At 38.8% G+C, this 23,814-nt stretch overlaps 1 protein-coding gene across 15 annotated transcripts in view; it reads right to left on the reverse strand.

The window, feature by feature from the left end:
* LOC123990901 (gephyrin) overlaps window positions 1-23,814 on the reverse strand; it is a 148,659-nt gene that overhangs the window by 86,456 nt on the left and 38,389 nt on the right. The gene's annotated exons all lie outside the window — the stretch shown is intronic.

Genomic DNA, 23,814 nt, shown 5'->3' on the forward strand with positions numbered 1-23,814 from the left:
ATCGTCTCCTGACGTCCTCAGACATGGATGGACGTCGAATACTGACCTGTGTCACGGTTGACCTGCCCGGGCTAAAGTATGCAGAAGGGTACACTGGCATAGCGGAAACCCCACAAGGCAGGGGGGAGGCACAAGAGTTCTGGGGGCCCATGTGCCCATCATCTCACACCTAGTCTAAATTTGAGGAATAATTATGAATAATTTTGACAGTAATTTCCACTTGCAGCAAGCAAAGTGCTTGTGTTGTCCAATGTACATGGGTAGTAGGCGAGTCGGACAATACCGTTTTCTTGCATCTAATTAGCCTATTTCTCAGTGGTGGCTGCCCGCCTCGGCCTCCTCACCTAATTGCCAATCAAGTTTTAAAAAGTTAGGTGAATCAGGTGGGACTCGGATGGAGAACGAGTGAGTTGTTCAACATGGATAAACAAAAGGCAAGACCAAGTGGTGCACGGAAAACGTTAAAAAAAACAAAAAAACTTGATCAATCTGATCAAATTCCTGACGATAACCACGTCAGCAAAACTACCAGCTCGTCCTCGACTGATGAAACACCATCACAGGTAGAAGCTAGCACGCCTACTTAAAGGAACATTTGAAGTGATTTTTTTCACAATCAGATGAAAACATCATGACTGGTTGTGTTTATGCCACAATAAAAGGTCATACATTTTTAAAGTTAAACTCCGACTTTGCGGGGGTCCAGAGAAACAGTGCTACGCCAGTGAGAAGGTGAGAAGGTAAGAGAGGTTTTTCCTGTAGGACAAACACATGCATGCACTCACATACAGATGTATACACGCACGCACGCACGCACGCACGCACGCACGCACGCACGCACGCACGCACGCACGCACGCACGCACGCACGCACGCACGCACGCACGCACGCACGCACGCACGCACGCACGCACGCACGCACGCACGCACGCACGCACGCACGCACGCACGCACGCACACACACACACACACACACACACACACACACACACACACACACACACACACACACACACACACACACACACACACACACACACACACACACACACACACACACACACACACACACACACACACCTATGCTAACAATGGTCTGACGAGAGTGTGAGTGCTTTACTCTCAGCGATGAGGTGTGTGTGCCTACACGTATGTGTGTGTGTGCACAAGAGTTTTCAGTGTAGGTTACTGTGTTGTTTCACCCCGGGAAAGTAAAGGACCTGTAAAAACAAATCCCCTCTCTGTAGGTTCATTTGCTCCCTCTCTGTTTTAGCCAAAATGAAAATATGCTAAACACAAATAGCTACGATTCCTTCCAGCTGTTTCCTAGGCAACCCCATTCTATCGGAAGCCTCTGGTTTCCATGTTTATCATGAGTGTGTTTGCTTTGTTGCTGTGTTTCGGGATGCCGTGTCTCTGCTATGTCTCTGAAGTGTCTGTGTGAGTGTTGTTGCATACCAGTGTGTGTGTGTGTGTGTGTGTGTGTGTGTGTGTGTGTGTGTGTGTGTGTGTGTGTGTGTGTGTGTGTGTGTGTGTGTGTGTGTGTGTGTGTGTGTGTGTGTGTGTGTGTTTTAATGTGACAGTGTAACAACACTCCTCTACTCCATGGTGTTCCAGTACAGAGCACTTCCTGAAACATTCTGTAGAGGAGCTGGATCTGACCCACTGCTGTCCAATGGGGGAGAGGGAGAGTTATGGCTGTTTGCTCTAGGTGTGGAAACATGCAGTACTGATGCTGCTACAGTATGAGAGGGGACACAGGGCTTTGGCCTGGAAGACGGGATGCTTTGCCCAGATTACTCTATGAATAAAATAGGAGAGGGGGAGAGAGAGAGAGAGAGAGAGAGAGAGAGAGAGAGAGAGAGAGAGAGAGAGAGAGAGAGAGAGAGAGAGAGAGAGAGAGAGAGAGAGAGAGAGAGAGAGAGAGAGAGAGAGAGAGAGAGAGAGAGAGAGAGAGAGAGGGAGAGAGAGAGAGAGAGAGAGAGAGAGAGAGAGAGAGAGAGAGAGAGAGAGAGAGAGAGAGAGACAGAGAGGGAAGGGAAGGGTAGGGTAGGGTAGGGGGAGAAAGGCAATAGGAGATTGAGAAAAGCAGCCAGAGAGCCATAGAGACAAAACGAAAGAATGACAGAAATAGAGAGAGAAACAGAAAGAACAACAGGACGACAGGATAGAGAGCAAGATATAAGCCTATATAGTGTACTACAGGTACCTGCTTTTAAGAGAGCACGGCATTAAGAGTCTCAGCTAGACAATCTTGGAGTTTGAAACACCAGGATCTTGTTTCTTTGGAGGAGTTAGAAAGTCTGGTTGACTCACATAAGTGAGTCAGTTAAGAATAAATTCCTATTTACAATGACAGCCTACCAGGGAACAGTGGGTTAACTACCTTGTTCAGGGGCAGAATTACATTTTTTTTTTACCTTGTCAGCTCGGGGATTTGATACAACAACCTTTCGGTTTCTTGTCCAACACTCTAACCACTTGGTTACCTGTCACCCCGTCAGGATTTAATGCGGTGGTACATATGATATATTTGACCTATGATGTTTCTGTTTCTGTATGTAATCAGAATGTATGTGTGTCTACGTCTATTTGTTTATGGTGTGCCTATGTCTGTAAGTTGTTATGTCTGAGATTTGTCTGAAACTTTGCTCCCCCTTCCTGCTGTGTTGGTTGGAACAGGTCTCTCTTGAAAAATAGATTTGATCTCAATGAGACTAACTTAGATAAAGGTTCAATTAAACAAAGACATCAAGACACAACCCACTAACCAATACCCCCTTACCCCTGCACACGCACACGCACACGCACACACACACACACACACACACACACACACACACACACACACACACACACACACACACACACACACACACACACACACCCAGCTGTGCAGGTCTGTACAGTTGTGGGCCATCTGCTGTAGTGGTGGTATTAATAATGCATGGTCTTTGTACAGGGCTCTCCATCACACACACACACACACACACACACACACACACACACACACACACACACACACACACACACACACACACACACACACACACACACACACACACACACACACACACACACACACACACACACACACACACACACACCATTAAAAATCATATTTTCCAACACTAAACCTAACAATAACCCACTAACACTAAACCTAAGCCTAACCTTAATCCCAAAACCCTAACCCTAACTGTAATGCCAAACCCCTAACCTTAACCCCAAAACCCTAGCCCTAGCCCTAGCCCTAACCCTAACCCTAACCTTAACCCCAAAACCCTAGCACTAACCCTAACCTTAATCCCAAAACCCTAACCCTAACTGTAATGCCAAACCCCTAACCTTAACCCCAAAACCCTAGCCCTAACCTTAACCCCAAAACCCTAGCCCTAACCCTAACCTTAACCCCAAAACCCTAGCCCTAACCCTAACCTTAAACCCAAAACCCTAGCCCTAACCCCAACCTTAACCCCAAAACCCTAGCCCTAACCTTAATCCCAAAACCCTAACCCTAACTGTAATGCCAAAACCCTAACCTTAACCCCAAACCTCTAGCCCTAACCCTAACCCTAACCTTCACCCCAAAACCCTAGCCCTAACCCTAACCCCAAAACCCTAGCCCTAACCCTAACCTTAACCCCAAAACCCTAGCCCTAACCCTAACCTTAAACCCAAAACCCTAGCCCTAACCCCAACCTTAACCCCAAAACCCTAGCCCTAACCCTAACCTTAACCTCAAAACCCTAAAAGTAACCCTTAAACTGTAAATAGTGTTTGAACAAATTCAGGACCTGACTTTTGAAAAAATGTATTGTTTTCCTATCTTTTCAGGACATCCGTGTGAAATGTTGGGACATTGGGTTACTGATAATGTAGGAAAACAAGTACACACTCACACACATAAACAGAAGTCCAGCACCAATATCCCTGCGCTAACTACTTCAAGACATCTTAGTAGAGCCTGGCTGCGATGGCAGCGATGTAGGGACACTCTCAAGGGTCAACAATTCCTTTCAACCTGTCTGCAGTGAGAGGACTCTCCTCGCAGGACACACACACAACCCCCACCACCAGCCAGTGTTGAGTGCTCTGAGTGCTCTGTACGGTGTTACACTCCCAGTGCTGCACTCACTGTGACAATCACACACTGAAACACTAGCTAAGAGACACACAGACACACACTTAGGCTAACTCAGACAGAGATACACTCAAGAACAACCCAACCCAGCTATATTTAGGACCCCACACTATCATGCATATCTAATCTGTCCTGCGTTGCCTGGGATTTTACTCTCACTTTGTCCTTTCGAGCACAATTGCAGCAACTATGGTGGATACGTAACCAGGCCAGCTCAGTACAGCTCACATTGGCTTAGTTCAGCTTGTCTCTGTCGTATAAAAAGGGTCAAATTGCAGAATGCTGTCTCCCTTCAATCTCGTATTCTCTGAACTATCCACTACCCCTCCAACATGTAATTTGCCGCAACCTGGGATACGATGGCATTTTGACAAGTCCATGTACAGCAGATCAGTTGCACGATAACATAGCTTAACACATGGCAGGCTAGCAGGCACTAGCTAAGGCTAGCACAGGCTAGCAAATGCTAACACTGGCTAAAAAAGGGTAGGGCAGAGACATTCACAGACTAGCATAAGATAGCTTGCTAACGTAGAGCACAACCAGCCCAGGGGACCTGTCTTGTCTGTCTCCTTCCAGTGACTGCTGCTCTGTGGGTGAAATGAGCACAATGTCACCCATCTGATTTATACAGACGCTATTTTTAGCTGCGACAATTTGTAAAATTGACAAAGGATGTTACAACCCAAGTTGCTCGAGGGCGGCAACACTGTGTTGGCTGGAGCCACAGGAGGATATTCATTCAACCTTCAACACACACACATACACATGCTCCAGAATGTACACACACACACAGATGTGCATGCACGCATGTGAACGCACACACGCACACACACACACACACACACACACACACACACACACACACACACACACACACACACACACACACACACACACACACACACACACACACACACACACACACACACACACACACACACACACACACACACACACACACACACACACACACACAAAGCAGGAGGGGAGAACAGTACACATTGAGCACACACACCATCCCATCTGTCCTTGAGAATGGGTGTCATTTTCCTGACCCCTCTCTCTCTGTTTCTCTCCCTCTCTCTCTCTGTCTTGCTTTGTCTCATTCTGTCTATTTGACTCTCTCTCTCTCTCTCTCCCTCTCTCTCTCTCTCTCTCTCTCTCTCTCCCTCCCTCCCTCCCTCTCGGCTGACACACATCTTCACGCTCCTTCAATATGAGGGAATACATTATGTGTTGGTGTACTGATTGGACACTGTGCAGACTGATATCAAGGATAATGTGTTAAAATAGTTTAAAGTAGGCTTGGGCGGTGTCCAAATTGTCATACCTTCATACTGTCCTTGTGCCATACCGGGATATTTGGCAATACCGGCACTGAACACAAGGGGCGCTGCTTTCAAACGCCACTTATTCTCTGTAATCTAAAGGCTAGCAATGACAACAAGCACATGTAAAATCCCATAGAGAATGCTAAGTAAATGCTAGCGAGCTCATTGCCAACATTTTGTACAGTTTCTGAACTAAACTATACAAGTATATAAGTACAACAAGCTACTCACAGTTTGCTGCACGTACAAAACTAATATTAGCCAGCAGACTCTTGATCCAGGATGGAATTCTTTGCTGTTACGAAGTGAATGCTTGATTTTGGAAGAAACTGTCCACTTAGCTAAATTGTTTACTAGCTACTAAATTAGCAAATCAAATGCACAACTGCAGAGCATTTAGCACATTTTAGACAGTTAACTTAATAGTTATAAGATATGTAACTGGTAATCATTTAGTTGGGAATTCCATACTGTAACTAGATCACCTGGGATGTACTGCACAACAGTCACAAGGCCCCCGTCTCTCGTCGTTGTGTGCTTGTAAACAAGCATAAGCTTCGTAATGAAAAATAATGTGACAGGTGAAATGAAAAACGTAACGGTCTTCATCTCCTAATGTATTGCGCAAGTTGACTCCAGGTATTTACTTAAAAAGTAGCTACAAATATTCACATTTATGAAAAAACTTCAAATAAATATTTTCAACTGTATTTTTTAAATGTATTCATTTATTTGTACATTTATTGAATAACCAAACCATACAATATACTTGCAGTGAAGCCGCTCAACAACTACATCACACCAGTCATCCAACAGACTCCATTCAGAGCGACACACAGAAGCATCCAGGGTCAATGCCCTGCGCAAGGGCACATTGACAAATCTACCACCAGGCTAAAAAACCTGAACCCGAACCCTCCAAGATCCCCCCACAGTTCCCCAATAGCTGTCCCTCAACCAACCTCCACTCCCACTTGTCTACAATTCCACATCCCAAACCTCAGCTTCCCTCAGCCCATCCCATCTATCTCTGCTGGTCACCCTCAGCCCATCCCATCTATCTCTGCTGGTCACCCTCAGCCCATCCCATCTATCTCTGCTGGTCACCCTCAGCCCATCCCATCTATCTCTGCTGGTCACCCTCAGCCCATCCCATCTATCTCTGCTGGTCACCCTCAGCCCATCCCATCTATCTCTGCTGGCCAACCCTCTTCGGATTTCTACGCAACACACATCTTTCAACTATGCTGTGATGTTTAACATACAATTTCAATCTATCTAATCGAATAGAATCCACAGATTGCGAGTTGAAGATAAATACCTTTACTAAGAGTATTAGTATATTAGTAATTGACTGACCTGGTCTCTCTAGATCTCCTAACAGTACTATTTCTAGGGTCAATTTTAGATCAATGCTATGCATTTTCATCCATTCCTGAACCTGAGACCAGAAACAGGCTACCTGAGGGCAATACCAAAATAAATGGTCAATTGATTCTGTATCCTCACAACAAAATTTGCAGAGCTTTGATGATTTTATGCCCCAAATATTCAACATTTTGTTGGTGGCAAGAATTCTATATAATAATTTTAGCTGAAAACCAACCTATTGAATCTTGCGTTGTTTTATATATCAACACATAGACCCTGTACCATAGAATCGACCTTAGAGAGCTTTTTATGTCTCTATTTTGGTTTGGTCAGGGTGTGATTTGGGTGGGAATTCTATGTTCTTTTTTCTATGTTTTGTATTTCTTTGTTTTGGCCGGGTATGGTTCTCAATCAGGGACAGCTGTCTATTGTTGTCTCTGATTGAGAACCATACTTAGGTAGCTTTTTCCCACATGGTTTTGTGGGTAGTTGTTTTCTGTTTAGTGTTTTCTGCACCTGACAGGACTGTTTCGTTTTCATTTTGCACTTTGTTCGTTTTGTTTCAGTGTTCAGTTAAAATGAAGTAATGAACACTTACCACGCTGCGCTTTGGTCCGATTCTTCCTCATCAGAAGACGACACCTGTTACACCATCTGTCCTCCTCTATTTTTGGGCTAATGCTGTAATCAATTGGTTGTACTCTTGGATTGAGCAGACCTTCCCATACAATTCTGATAACTCCATGAAGGACATAACTTTACCATTCCAATTTTTACAATATAATTTATGAACCAAATACCATTTTCAAACATTTTTCCCATAAATACATGTATTTTATGAACCGGTACATTTGAGTTCAGCCATAATATTTGCTGTAATATTTGTTCTATCTTTTCAGGAGGAAGAAATTGAAATTGTAGCCAGTTCTGCAACATTTGTTTGAAGAAGAGAGATACTTTGAAAAAAGTATAATTTTCAATGATTCAAAAATGAGACATGGCAATCCGCACAAAGGCACAAATTTTTAAACAATGGATGAGCTTTTCTTAGTAATCTACATGATAACCATTTAGGGTTCAAGTAAAACATTTGAATAAGTGAAGCTTTTAGAGAGAGGTTTAGTGCTTTTATATTTCATCTCAACCCACCCAATTCATATTCATTATATACAGTGGGGCAAAAAAGTATTTATTCAGCCACCAATTGTGCAAGTTCTCCCACTTAAAAAGATGAGAGAGGCCTGTAATTTTCATCATAGGTACACTTCAACTATGACAGACAAAATGAGAAGAAAAAAAATCCAGAAAATCACATTGTATGATTTTTAATGAATTTATTTGCAAATTATGGTGGGAAAAAAGCATTTGGTCACCTACAAACAAGCAAGATTGCTGGCTCTCACAAACCTGTAACCTCTTCTTTAAGAGGATCCTCTGTCCTCCACTCGTTACCTGTATTAATGGCACCTGTTTGAACTTGTTATCAGTATAAAAGACACCTGTCCACAACCTCAAACTGTCACACTCCAAACTCCACTATGGCCAAGACTAAAGAGCTGTCAAAGGACACCAGAAACAAAATTGTAGACCTGCACCAGGCTGGGATGACTGAATCTGCAATAGGTAAGGAGCTTGGTTTGAAGAAATCAACTGTGGGAGCAATTATTAGGAAATGGAAGACATACAAGACCACTGATAATCTCCATCGATCTGGGGCTCCACGCAAGATTTCACCCCGTGGGGTAAAAATGATCACAAGAACGGTGAGCAAAAATCCCAGAACCACACGGGGGGACCTAGTGAATGACCTGCAGAGAGCTGGGACCAAAGTAACAAAGCCTACCATCAGTAACACACTACGCCGCCAGGGACTAAAATCCTGCAGTACCAGACGTGTCCCCATGCTTAAGCCAGTACATGTCCAGGCCCGTCTGAAGTTTGCTAGAGAGCATTTGGATGATCCAGAAGAAGATTGGGAGAATGTCATATGGTCAGATGAAACCAAAATATAACTTTTAGAACTTGTTGTGTTTGAAGGACAAAGAATGCTGAGTTGCATCCAAAGAACACCATACCTACTGTGAAGCATGGGGGTGGGAACATCATGCTTTGGGGCTGTTTTTCTGCAAAGGGACCAGGACGACTGATCCGTGTAAAGGAAATAATGAATGGGGCCATGTATCGTGAGATTTTGATTGAAAACCTCCTTCCATCAGCAAGGGCATTGAAGATGAAACGTGGCTGGGTCTTTCAGCATGACAATGATCCCAAACACACTGCCCGGGCAACGAAGGAGTGGCTTCGTAAGAAGCATTTCAAGGTCCTGGAGTGGCCTAGCCAGTCTCCAGATCTCAACCCCATAGAAAATCTTTGGAGGGAGTTGAAAGTCCGTGTTGCCCAGCAACAGCCCCAAAATATTACTGCTCTAGAGGACATCTGCATGGAGGAATGGGCCAAAATACCAGCAACAGTGTGTGAAAGCCTTGTGAAGACTTACAGAAAACGTTTGGCCTCTGTCATTGCCAACAAAGGGTATATAACAAAGTATTGAGATAAACTTTTGTTATTGACCAAATACTTATTTTCCACTATAATTTGCAAATAAATTCATTAAAAGTCCTACAATGTGATTTTCTGGATTTTTTCTCTCTCATTTTGTCTGTCATAGGGTACCTATGATGAAAATTACAGGCCTCTCTCATCTTTTTAAGTGGGAGAACTTGCACAATTGGTTGCTGACTAAACACTTTATTTTGTCTTGTTTAGCGTCCCAGATAAAGCAAAATATTTGTTGCTCATATTATTTGAAAAACAAATCATCAGGAGTAGGCAGCACCATAAGTAAGTAAGTATACTGAGATATGACTAAGGAGTTAATCAGGGCAATTTTCCCATAAATAGACAGCTATTTACCTCTCCATGGTTGCAGGATCATGTCTATTTTTACACGTTTTCTATTGAACTTCATTGTGGAGACCTTATTTATATCTTATATGAATACTAAGTATGTCTACTTCACCATCAGCCCATTTTATAGGTAAACTGCAGGGTAATGTAAAAGTAGATTTTTTAAAAGATCCAATATGTAATATTAGGTTTTAGTCCAGAGAGTACAGAAAACTTACCTAGATCTTCAATGAGACATTTCAGGGATCTAGCTTGGACACCTTTGTTTTTAAGCCTTGGATTTCTAATCCTCTAATGTTGTCATTGGATCTGATTTTAATAGCTAGCATTTCGATGGCCATAACAAGTAGATATGGTGACAGCGGACACCCTTGTTGAACTCCCCTTGACAATTCAAAACTCTCTGAGAAGTAGCCATTATTTACTCATTTACACCTGGGGTTGCTATACATTATTTTTTACCCATTTAATAAGAGAATCACCGAAATTGAAAAAATCCAGACATTTATAAATAAGTTCCAGTCTTACTTTGTCAAATTCCTTTTCAAAATCTGCTAGTAATACCAGGTCTGGCTTCTTAGATGTTTCATGATGTTTATTCTTTCTAGTAGTTTTAGTATATTATCTCCAATGTATCGTCCATATAAAAAACCTGTCTGATCAGAATGAACAATACCTGGTAAAACCCTTTTAATTCTGAGTGCTATGCATTTCGCTACTATTTGTCCATCACAACATTGACGTGTAAGGGGCCTCCAGTTTTCTTTAGATGGACTGGATCTTTATATTTGCCATTTGGGTGTTGTTTTAATAATAGAGAAATCAGACCTTACTGCGTACCTGACAGACGGTATTGAACAGTATTGACGGTATTGAAAAAGCATCCCATGGCTTTTCCCAAATACCCCGGTATACGGTATAAGAGACCTTTCAAGGCAATCCTAGTAAATCCCCAAATATTTCTGAAGAAAAGCCAATGATAAAGCCTTGCACTTCTATTTTTTTATTTGTCTTGTGCCATTGGCGATAGGTGATTCAGCTGCCCTGCGAGCCAGCCTGACGACGGGACAAACTCTGCCTGCCCGGCGGATCTGGAGAGCTAAGTGTGCATACTGCACTGGCCAATTGGATCCCTCAAATCACTGTGCCTGCAGCTTCCACTTAACCCACAGAGGTTGATAATAGCCTACATGAGATGTCCTAACGTTTAAAACCATAACCAGAGAGACTGTCCAAGATTACAACGAAGAGCTGCTGTTTTTATGTTCATGTTTCAGTTTTTATTTAACACTGTCAATACTGTTTTTTTCCCCAACACTTTTACTAAACACAAAACGCGCTTCTCTGTACTTGAACTCGCCCTACAACCAGCACTGCATCTGCAGTAATGGATGAGTAGCCAAGTATATCAATAGTCCCTTCTTTCTATTATTATCAGCTTGTGGAATAATATTTAACTTTCTCTTTAACATAGGAACAACAGGAATTTGTCAATGAGGCAGAAATGATGCAGTGCGACTCGAGTGTCGTCATCAGGTGGAAGACGATGTCCCCTCCCTCTGGTCAGTCTCACAGGAGGAAAGCAGAGGGCAGAGGCCGTGAGAGATAGACCTACTGTTGCTCTCCCTGTCTCCCTCCGCCAGGACTGACCATCAAAGGAAGGTACCGCACAATCAATCCAGCAAAGCTAATTATGCTCCACTATGCCTCGCAAGTAATAGAACAACTGATCTACATAGCTTGAGATTCTAAAGATAGTATAGTCTGAGAAGAACAATATTGGCAGGCCAAACATAGTCAATATGATGTGATATTGTATTAGGTCTACTGTGCAAACATTATTCTTACAGAACTGTTTTTTAGCAGTTAGGAGCGTTCGAATCCCCAAGGTCACTGGTTCGAATCCCCAAGGTCACTGGTTCGAATCCCCAAGGTCACTGGTTCGAATCCCCAAGGTCACTGGTTCGAATCCCCAAGCTCACTGGTTAGAATCCCCAAGGTCACTGGTTCGAATCCCCAAGGTCACTGGTACGAATCCCCAAGGTCACTGGTTCGAATTCCCAAGCCGACTAGGTGAAAAATCTGCCAATGTTCACTTAACCCTAATTGCTCCTTTATGTCACTCTGGACTGGAGTCTGCTAAATTACTCAACTATAAATATAGTAAGTTAATGTTGCATAAGTCACACAGCAATGTTTTTCTGAGTGGTAGACTTTGACTTTGAAAGTGACTCAGAAAAGTTTGGTGACCACTGGTGTTTAAAGAATATGTGTTCCATTGAGTGACGGCTGTCTGGTTTAACGTGTCTGGGCTGATTCTGGTGGGCTGTGGGTGGCTCCGCCCTGTGATTGGAGTGTGTGTGTGTATGCGTAAATGGATGTCTGCGTGTATGTGCGTATGTGTGCGTATGTGTGTGCCTGCGTGAATAATCATGAATGGATGTCTATGCGTGTGTCTGTCCCAGACAATGTGCCATGGCCAGTCTCCAGCTGGTTATCCTGAGGTGGTAACACGTGATGTGGAAATGTGGCACAGCATGGCACAGAACAGCATGGCACAGCACAGCATAGAACAGCCTGTAAAGGGGAGTAGAGGGTCAGGCTCAATCCAAATAACCCCCTTAGCCCTCCCTGGCAGTTTTTCGCGACTCCGTGAGCCACCTGGAGTAGTCTCGAGAATACGAACCTAGGCAACGGTGGTTAGGGTCTGGTTTCAATTGCAGACTCTTTTCACAACTTCAATGACATCAAAACATTTTTTACAGGGTGGGTCCTCTTCAGTCAGACAACTCTCCCAACAAATCAGGAGGCTGACATGCCAGAACTGTCACGTACCAATGTTTGCAGGCAAAACTTTTGCAGTGGTTTTAGTGACGCTAGTTGACGCAAACTAGACACTTGCGAAATGCACTCATTAAAAATAACCTCTGTGACCTCCATCTTGCACCTATTTAGTATTTTCTATTGATATTGTATTTTATTTGGTATTTTGTAAGAGCATTGGGCTAGTAACCGAAAGGTCGCTTGTTCGAATCCCTGGGCTGACTAGGTTTAAAATCTGTCCTTGAACAAGACACTTAACTAACCCTAACTGCTCCTGTAAGTCGTTCTGGATGAGAACATCTCCGAAATAAGGCATTGCCGTTGTTCCTCCACGCCAAATGCGACTGTCATTGAAATCAGACCCTAGTCACTGTTACCTCGGGTTGGGTTTCAGACACTTCTCCCAGAGTGGGAGTGGTTTTCTGATGACGTTTTGAGCTACGCGTAGGTCCTTGTCAGCCCTCTAGTTCGTCCCCCCAAAACAAAGCCAATCAAGTTGCAGACTTCCTAGTGAGTGGTACTCAAATTACCCATGAAGCTCGAGGCCGGATAGTTTCTGCAGGAAAGATGGCTGCTAAAGAATAGGAGGATGGAAGGAAATGTCATTATAAGTCATTATAATTTAATAACAATTTAATAACAACTCATGTACAAATCATGTAACGAAAAATGTACAGTTAAGAGGAATATGTTAGTTAATGCAAAAGACAAATTATTGTGCATATTGTTTGGTCATAAATTTGTTTTACAAAAATCACTGTTTAAGGAAGTTGTCTGGCTAGCTAACATTAGCTGACTAATATATTTAGCTAGCTATATGAGCTTTTGACATTTGTATTAATTGTAATTTGTGTTGTTTAAAGTTTTAGGGAATCCTGAGCCAACCAGATTGTCTTGTGAAACCCCGTGGAGGTAAATAATCTATCGAAAGCATTTACTGCAAATGGAATGTATAATTGTGTATGCTTGCCTTGCTGTTCATTAAAACATACTTTGAAGTCAATCACTTGTCATTGTTCTTTATTGTAGTAATGTTAGTGATTGGCGATATTTCTTACTTATTGTGTGGTGCTGGATAAAAACACCTGTACTGTATGTATAAAAACACCTGTACTGTACTGTATAAAAACACCTGTACTGTACTGTATAAAAACATCTGTACAAAAACACCTGTACTGTACTGTATAAAAACACCTGTACTGTACTGTATAAAAACACCTGTACTGTACTGTATAAAAACATCTGTACAAAAACACCTGTACTGTACTGTATAAAAACACCTGTACTGTACTGTATAAAAACACCTGTACTGTACTGTATAAAAACATCTGTACAAAAACACCTGTACTGTACTGTATAAAAACACCTGTACTGTACTGTATAAAAACACCTGTACTGTACTGTATAAAAACATCTGTACAAAAACACCTGTACTGTACTGTATAAAAACACCTGTACTGTATGTATAAAAACATCTGTACAAAAACACTTGTACTGTACTGTATAAAAACACCTGTACTGTACTGTATAAAAACACCTGAACTGTATGTATAAAAACACCTGTACTGTACTGTATAAAAACATCTGTACAAAAACACCTGTACTGTATGTATAAAAACATCTGTACAAAAACACCTGTACTGTACTGTATAAAAACACCTGAACTGTATGTATAAAAACACCTGTACTGTACTGTATAAAAACATCTGTACTGTACTGTATAAAAACACCTGTACTGTATGTATAAAAACACCTGAACTGTATGTATAAAAACACCTGAACTGTATGTATAAAAACACCTGAACTGTAAGTATAAAAACACCTGTACTGTATGTATAAAAACACCTGAACTGTATGTATAAAAACACCTGAACTGTATGTATAAAAACACCTGAACTGTATGTATAAAAACACCTGAACTGTATGTATAAAAACACCTGAACTGTATGTATAAAAACACCTGAACTGTATGTATAAAAACACCTGTACTGTACTGTTTAAACACCTGTACTGTACTGTTTAAACACCTGTACTGTACTGTATAAAAACACCTGAACTGTATGTATAAAAACACCTGTACTGTATGTATAAAAACACCTGAACTGTATGTATAAAAACACCTGAACTGTATGTATAAAAACAACTGTACTGTAAGTATAAAAACACCTGTACTGTACTGTTTAAACACCTGTACTGTACTGTATAAAAACATCTGTACTGTACTGTATAAAAACACATGTACTGTATGTATAAAAACACCTGTACTGTACGGTATAAAAACACCTGTACTGTACTGTTTATACACCTGTACTGTACTGTATAAAAACATCTGTACTGTACTGTATAAAAACACATGTACTGTATGTATAAAAACACCTGAACTGTATGTATAAAAACACCTGAACTGTATGTATAAAAACATCTGTACAAAAACACCTGTACTGTACTGTATAAAAACATCTGTACAAAAACACCTGTACTGTACTGTATAAAAACACCTGTACTGTACTGTATAAAAACACCTGTACTGTACTGTATAAAAACATCTGTACAAAAACACCTGTACTGTACTGTATAAAAACACCTGTACTGTACTGTATAAAAACACCTGTACTGTACTGTATAAAAACACCTGAACTGTACTGTATAAAAACACCTGAACTGTATGTATAAAAACATCTGTACAAAAACACCTGTACTGTACTGTATAAAAACATCTGTACAAAAACACCTGTACTGTACTGTATAAAAACACCTGTACTGTACTGTATAAAAACACCTGTACTGTACTGTATAAAAACATCTGTACAAAAACACCTGTACTGTACTGTATAAAAACACCTGTACTGTACTGTATAAAAACACCTGTACTGTACTGTATAAAAACATCTGTACAAAAACACCTGTACTGTACTGTATAAAAACACCTGTACTGTACTGTATAAAAACACCTGTACTGTACTGTATAAAAACACCTGAACTGTACTGTATAAAAACACCTGAACTGTATGTATAAAAACATCTGTACAAAAACACCTGTACTGTACTGTATAAAAACATCTGTACAAAAACACCTGTACTGTACTGTATAAAAACACCTGTACTGTACTGTATAAAAACACCTGTACTGTACTGTATAAAAACATCTGTACAAAAACACCTGTACTGTACTGTATAAAAACACCTGTACTGTACTGTATAAAAACACCTGTACTGTACTGTATAAAAACATCTGTACAAAAACACCTGTACTGTACTGTATAAAAACACCTGTACTGTACTGTATAAAAACACCTGTACTGTACTGTATAAAAACATCTGTACAAAAACACCTGTACTGTACTGTATAAAAACACCTGTACTGTACTGTATAAAAACACCTGTACTGTACTGTATAAAAACATCTGTACAAAAACACCTGTACTGTACTGTATAAAAACACCTGTACTGTATGTATAAAAACATCTGTACAAAAACACTTGTACTGTACTGTATAAAAACACCTGTACTGTACTGTATAAAAACACCTGAACTGTATGTATAAAAACACCTGTACTGTACTGTATAAAAACATCTGTACAAAAACACCTGTACTGTATGTATAAAACATCTGTACAAAAACACCTGTACTGTACTGTATAAAAACACCTGAACTGTATGTATAAAAACACCTGTACTGTACTGTATAAAAACATCTGTACTGTACTGTATAAAAACACCTGTACTGTACTGTTTAAACACCTGTACTGTACTGTATAAAAACACCTGAACTGTATGTATAAAAACACCTGAACTGTATGTATAAAAACACCTGAACTGTATGTATAAAAACACCTGTACTGTACTGTTTAAACACCTGTACTGTACTGTTTAAACACCTGTACTGTACTGTATAAAAACACCTGAACTGTATGTATAAAAACACCTGTACTGTATGTATAAAAACACCTGAACTGTATGTATAAAAACACCTGAACTGTATGTATAAAAACAACTGTACTGTAAGTATAAAAACACCTGTACTGTACTGTTTAAACACCTGTACTGTACTGTATAAAAACATCTGTACTGTACTGTATAAAAACACATGTACTGTATGTATAAAAACACCTGTACTGTATATAAAAACACCTGTACTGTACTGTTTATACACCTGTACTGTACTGTATAAAAACATCTGTACTGTACTGTATAAAAACACATGTACTGTATGTATAAAAACACATGAACTGTATGTATAAAAACACCTGAACTGTATGTATAAAAACACCTGAACTGTATGTATAAAAACACCTGTACTGTACTGTTTAAACACCTGTACTGTACTGTATAAAAACACCTGAACTGTATGTATAAAAACACCTGAACTGTATGTATAAAAACACCTGTACTGTACTGTTTATACACCTGTACTGTACTGTATAAAAACATCTGTACTGTACTGTATAAAAACACATGTACTGTATGTATAAAAACACCTGAACTGTAAGTATAAAAACACCTGAACTGTATGTATAAAAACACCTGTACTGTAAGTAGAAAAACACCTGTACTGTATGTATAAAAACACCTGTACTGTACTGTATAAAAACACCTGTACTGTACTGTTTAAACACCTGTACTGTACTGTATAAAAACACCTGTACTGTACTGTATAAAAACACCTGTACTGTAAGTATAAAAACACCTGAACTGTATGTATAAAAACACCTGAACTGTATGTATAAAAACACCTGAACTGTATGTATAAAAACACCTGTACTGTACTGTATAAAAACATCTGTACTGTACTGTATAAAAACACATGTACTGTATGTATAAAAACACCTGTACTGTACTGTTTAAACACCTGTACTGTACTGTATAAAAACATCTGTACTGTACTGTATAAAAACACATGTACTGTATGTATAAAAACACCTGTACTGTACTGTATAAAAACACCTGTACTGTACTGTATAAAAACACCTGAACTGTACTGTATAAAAACATCTGTACTGTACTGTATAAAAACACATGTACTGTATGTATAAAAACACCTGTACTGTATGGTATAAAAACACCTGTACTGTACTGTTTAAACACCTGTACTGTACTGTATAAAAACACCTGTACTGTACTGTATAAAAACACCTGAACTGTATGTATAAAAACACCTGTACTGTACTGTATAAAAACACCTGTACTGTACTGTTTAAACACCTGAACTGTACTGTATAAAAACACCTGAACTGTATGTATAAAAACACCTGAACTGTATGTATAAAAACACCTGTACTGTATGTATAAAAACACCTGTACTGTATGTATAAAAACACCTGTACTGTAAGTATAAAAACACCTGTACTGTACTGTTTAAACACCTGTACTGTACTGTATAAAAACACCTGTACTGTATGTATAAAAACACCTGTACTGTATGTATAAAAACACCTGTACTGTATGTATAAAAACACCTGTACTGTAAGTATAAAAACACCTGTACTGTACTGTTTAAACACCTGTACTGTACTGTATAAAAACACCTGAACTGTATGTATAAAACACCTGTACTGTATGTATAAAAACACCTGTACTGTATGTATAAAAACACCTGTACTGTAAATATAAAAACACCTGTACTGTACTGTTTAAACACCTGTACTGTACTGTATAAAAACACCTGAACTGTATGTATAAAAACACCTGTACTGTATGTATAAAAACACCTGAACTGTACTGTTTAAACACCTGTACTGTACTGTATAAAAACACCTGAACTGTATGTATAAAAACACCTGAACTGTATGTATAAAAACACCTGTACTGTACTGTTTAAACACCTGTACTGTACTGTTTAAACACCTGTACTTTACTGTATAAAAACACCTGAACTGTATGTATAAAAACACCTGAACTGTATGTATAAAAACACCTGTACTGTACTGTTTAAACACCTGTACTGTACTGTATAAAAACATCTGTACTGTACTGTTTAAACACCTGTACTGTACTGTATAAAAACATCTGTACTGTACTGTATAAAAACACATGTACTGTATGTATAAAAACACCTGTACTGTACGGTATAAAAACACCTGTACTGTACTGTTTAAACACCTGTACTGTACTGTATAAAAACATCTGTACTGTACTGTATAAAAACACATGTACTGTATGTATAAAAACACCTGTACTGTACGTAAAAACACCTGTACTGTACTGTAAAAAACATCTGTACTGTACTGTATAAAAACACATGTACTGTATATAAAAACACCTGTACTGTACGGTATAAAAACACCTGTACTGTACTGTATAAAAACACCTGTACTGTATAAAAACACATGTACTGTATGTATAAAAGCACCTGCACTGTACTGTATAAAAACACCTGTACTGTACTGTATGGATGTGCAACTATAGCTGATCTGTGTATGGACCCTAAAACATTTAGTATAAACACCTGAACTGTATGTATAAAAACATCTGTACAAAAACACCTGTACTGTACTGTATAAAAACATCTGTACAAAAACACCTGTACTGTACTGTATAAAAACACCTGTACTAATAAAAACACCTGTACTGTACTGTATAAAAACATCTGTACAAAAACACCTGTACTGTACTGTATAAAAACACCTGTACTGTACTGTATAAAAACACCTGTACTGTACTGTATAAAAACACCTGAACTGTACTGTATAAAAACACCTGAACTGTATGTATAAAAACATCTGTACAAAAACACCTGTACTGTACTGTATAAAAACATCTGTACAAAAACACCTGTACTGTACTGTATAAAAACACCTGTACTGTACTGTATAAAAACACCTGTACTGTACTGTATAAAAACATCTGTAAAAAACACCTGTACTGTACTGTATAAAAACACCTGTACTGTACTGTATAAAAACACCTGTACTGTACTGTATAAAAACATCTGTACAAAAACACCTGTACTGTACTGTATAAAAACACCTGTACTGTACTGTATAAAAACACCTGTACTGTACTGTATAAAAACACCTGAACTGTACTGTATAAAAACACCTGAACTGTATGTATAAAAACATCTGTAAAAAACACCTGTACTGTACTGTATAAAAACATCTGTACAAAAACACCTGTACTGTACTGTATAAAAACACCTGTACTGTACTGTATAAAAACACCTGTACTGTACTGTATAAAAACATCTGTACAAAAACACCTGTACTGTACTGTATAAAAACACCTGTACTGTACTGTATAAAAACACCTGTACTGTACTGTATAAAAACATCTGTACAAAAACACCTGTACTGTACTGTATAAAAACACCTGTACTGTACTGTATAAAAACACCTGTACTGTACTGTATAAAAACATCTGTACAAAAACACCTGTACTGTACTGTATAAAAACACCTGTACTGTATGTATAAAAACATCTGTACAAAAACACTTGTACTGTACTGTAAAAAACACCTGTACTGTACTGTATAAAAACACCTGAACTGTATGTATAAAAACACCTGTACTGTACTGTATAAAAACATCTGTACAAAAACACCTGTACTGTATGTATAAAACATCTGTACTGTACTGTACTGTATAAAAAAACACCTGAACTGTATGTATAAAAACACCTGTACTGTACTGTATAAAAACATCTGTACTGTACTGTATAAAAACACCTGTACTGTACTGTTTAAACACCTGTACTGTACTGTATAAAAACACCTGAACTGTATGTATAAAAACACCTGAACTGTATGTATAAAAACACCTGAACTGTATGTATAAAAACACCTGTACTGTACTGTTTAAACACCTGTACTGTACTGTTTAAACACCTGTACTGTACTGTATAAAAACACCTGAACTGTATGTATAAAAACACCTGTACTGTATGTATAAAAACACCTGAACTGTATGTATAAAAACACCTGAACTGTATGTATAAAAACAACTGTACTGTAAGTATAAAAACACCTGTACTGTACTGTTTAAACACCTGTACTGTACTGTATAAAAACATCTGTACTGTACTGTATAAAAACACATGTACTGTATGTATAAAAACACCTGTACTGTACGGTATAAAAACACCTGTACTGTACTGTTTATACACCTGTACTGTACTGTATAAAAACATCTGTACTGTACTGTATAAAAACACATGTACTGTATGTATAAAAACACATGAACTGTATGTATAAAAACACCTGAACTGTATGTATAAAAACACCTGAACTGTATGTATAAAAACACCTGTACTGTACTGTTTAAACACCTGTACTGTACTGTATAAAAACACCTGAACTGTATGTATAAAAACACCTGAACTGTATGTATAAAAACACCTGTACTGTACTGTTTATACACCTGTACTGTACTGTATAAAAACATCTGTACTGTACTGTATAAAAACACATGTACTGTATGTATAAAAACACCTGAACTGTAAGTATAAAAACACCTGAACTGTATGTATAAAAACACCTGTACTGTATAAAAACACCTGTACTGTATGTATAAAAACACCTGTACTGTACTGTATAAAAACACCTGTACTGTACTGTTTAAACACCTGTACTGTACTGTATAAAAACACCTGTACTGTACTGTATAAAAACACCTGTACTGTAAGTATAAAAACACCTGAACTGTATGTATAAAAACACCTGAACTGTATGTATAAAAACACCTGAACTGTATGTATAAAAACACCTGTACTGTACTGTATAAAAACATCTGTACTGTACTGTATAAAAACACATGTACTGTATGTATAAAAACACCTGTACTGTACTGTTTAAACACCTGTACTGTACTGTATAAAAACATCTGTACTGTACTGTATAAAAACACATGTACTGTATGTATAAAAACACCTGTACTGTACTGTATAAAAACACCTGTACTGTACTGTATAAAAACACCTGAACTGTACTGTATAAAAACATCTGTACTGTACTGTATAAAAACACATGTACTGTATGTATAAAAACACCTGTACTGTATGGTATAAAAACACCTGTACTGTATGTTTAAACACCTGTACTGTACTGTATAAAAACACCTGTACTGTACTGTATAAAAACACCTGAACTGTATGTATAAAAACACCTGTACTGTACTGTATAAAAACACCTGTACTGTACTGTTTAAACACCTGAACTGTACTGTATAAAAACACCTGAACTGTATGTATAAAAACACCTGAACTGTATGTATAAAAACACCTGTACTGTATGTATAAAAACACCTGTACTGTATGTATAAAAACACCTGTACTGTAAGTATAAAAACACCTGTACTGTACTGTTTAAACACCTGTACTGTACTGTATAAAAACACCTGTACTGTATGTATAAAAACACCTGTACTGTATGTATAAAAACACCTGTACTGTATGTAAAAACACCTGTACTGTAAGTATAAAAACACCTGTACTGTACTGTTTAAACACCTGTACTGTACTGTATAAAAACACCTGAACTGTATGTATAAAACACCTGTACTGTATGTATAAAAACACCTGTACTGTATGTATAAAAACACCTGTACTGTAAGTATAAAAACACCTGTACTGTACTGTTTAAACACCTGTACTGTACTGTATAAAAACACCTGAACTGTATGTATAAAAACACCTGTACTGTATGTATAAAAACACCTGAACTGTACTGTTTAAACACCTGTACTGTACTGTATAAAAACACCTGAACTGTATGTATAAAAACACCTGAACTGTATGTATAAAAACACCTGTACTGTACTGTTTAAACACCTGTACTGTACTGTTTAAACACCTGTACTTTACTGTATAAAAACACCTGAACTGTATGTATAAAAACACCTGAACTGTATGTATAAAAACACCTGTACTGTACTGTTTAAACACCTGTACTGTACTGTATAAAAACATCTGTACTGTACTGTTTAAACACCTGTACTGTACTGTATAAAAACATCTGTACTGTACTGTATAAAAACACATGTACTGTATGTATAAAAACACCTGTACTGTACGGTATAAAAACACCTGTACTGTACTGTTTAAACACCTGTACTGTACTGTATAAAAACATCTGTACTGTACTGTATAAAAACACATGTACTGTATGTATAAAAACACCTGTACTGTACGGTATAAAAACACCTGTACTGTACTGTATAAAAACATCTGTACTGTACTGTATAAAAACACATGTACTGTATGTATAAAAACACCTGTACTGTACGGTATAAAAACACCTGTACTGTACTGTATAAAAACACCTGTACTGTATAAAAACACATGTACTGTATGTATAAAAGCACCTGCACTGTACTGTATAAAAACACCTGTACTGTACTGTATGGATGTGCAACTATAGCTGATCTGTGTATGGACCCTAAAACATTTAGTATAAATATTAGTTCAGAACGGTGGTTTAATTGTTGTACAATGCTAATCATTATTAACCAGTGGAAAATGACTGAAGAAAATGTGATTGTTACATGTCAAATTGCTCTTATAGAAGGAAAGTCTTGCTTCAGTTCCAACTCCACATTGAACCACAGCCAGAGGATGGGAAGGTTACAGTAAGGAATTTCCTTTTCTGTTCTCATTTGTTGCTCATATAGTAAGTACATATTTGTTGCTTGAGAAATATAGTGGCATTTATTACTGTTGCCAGTAGAGGCATTGTGAAAAACCCAAGGCTCGTAGTCAATGTGTTATCCATTGGCGGCCTCTGATGTGTACGAGTGATGTAGTGATGTCCATTTCCCTAGGGGGTATTTATCTCTCCCTTCCACTAGTTGCCTGTTGAGTGCCACTCCCCCCCTGAGGGACAACTGCCAGTATTGGGACAGAGCAGTCTAAATCAGCTACAGGGATCATATTACACCAGACATGGACACACACACACACGCAAGCATGCATCCAGGAACACACACCCACCCTCCTCTCCACACACACGCTAATGAGTGTGTGACAGCCCGGTTGACAGTCTAGCTAGTTAGTGGCGCCAGCGCTGGCTCCATCAGTGTGTCCCAAGACAGCGTGACGTATGAGACATGACACAGGCTTCCACACATAGGCCTCCAAATTACACCCTAAAGGACATGACAGACAGACAGGCGTTAGGGCTACAGCACAGGCCCTATGACATTAATACACTAACACACACATGCTATTATAACATATAAGAGCAGACCAGGGATTCCATGGGGCATCACCAGTGTTTCAGAGTAGGAGTGCTGATCTGGAATCAGCT

This window comes from Oncorhynchus gorbuscha, linkage group LG12, assembly GCF_021184085.1.
Source record: "Oncorhynchus gorbuscha isolate QuinsamMale2020 ecotype Even-year linkage group LG12, OgorEven_v1.0, whole genome shotgun sequence".
Taxonomy (NCBI): Eukaryota; Metazoa; Chordata; class Actinopteri; order Salmoniformes; family Salmonidae; genus Oncorhynchus; species Oncorhynchus gorbuscha.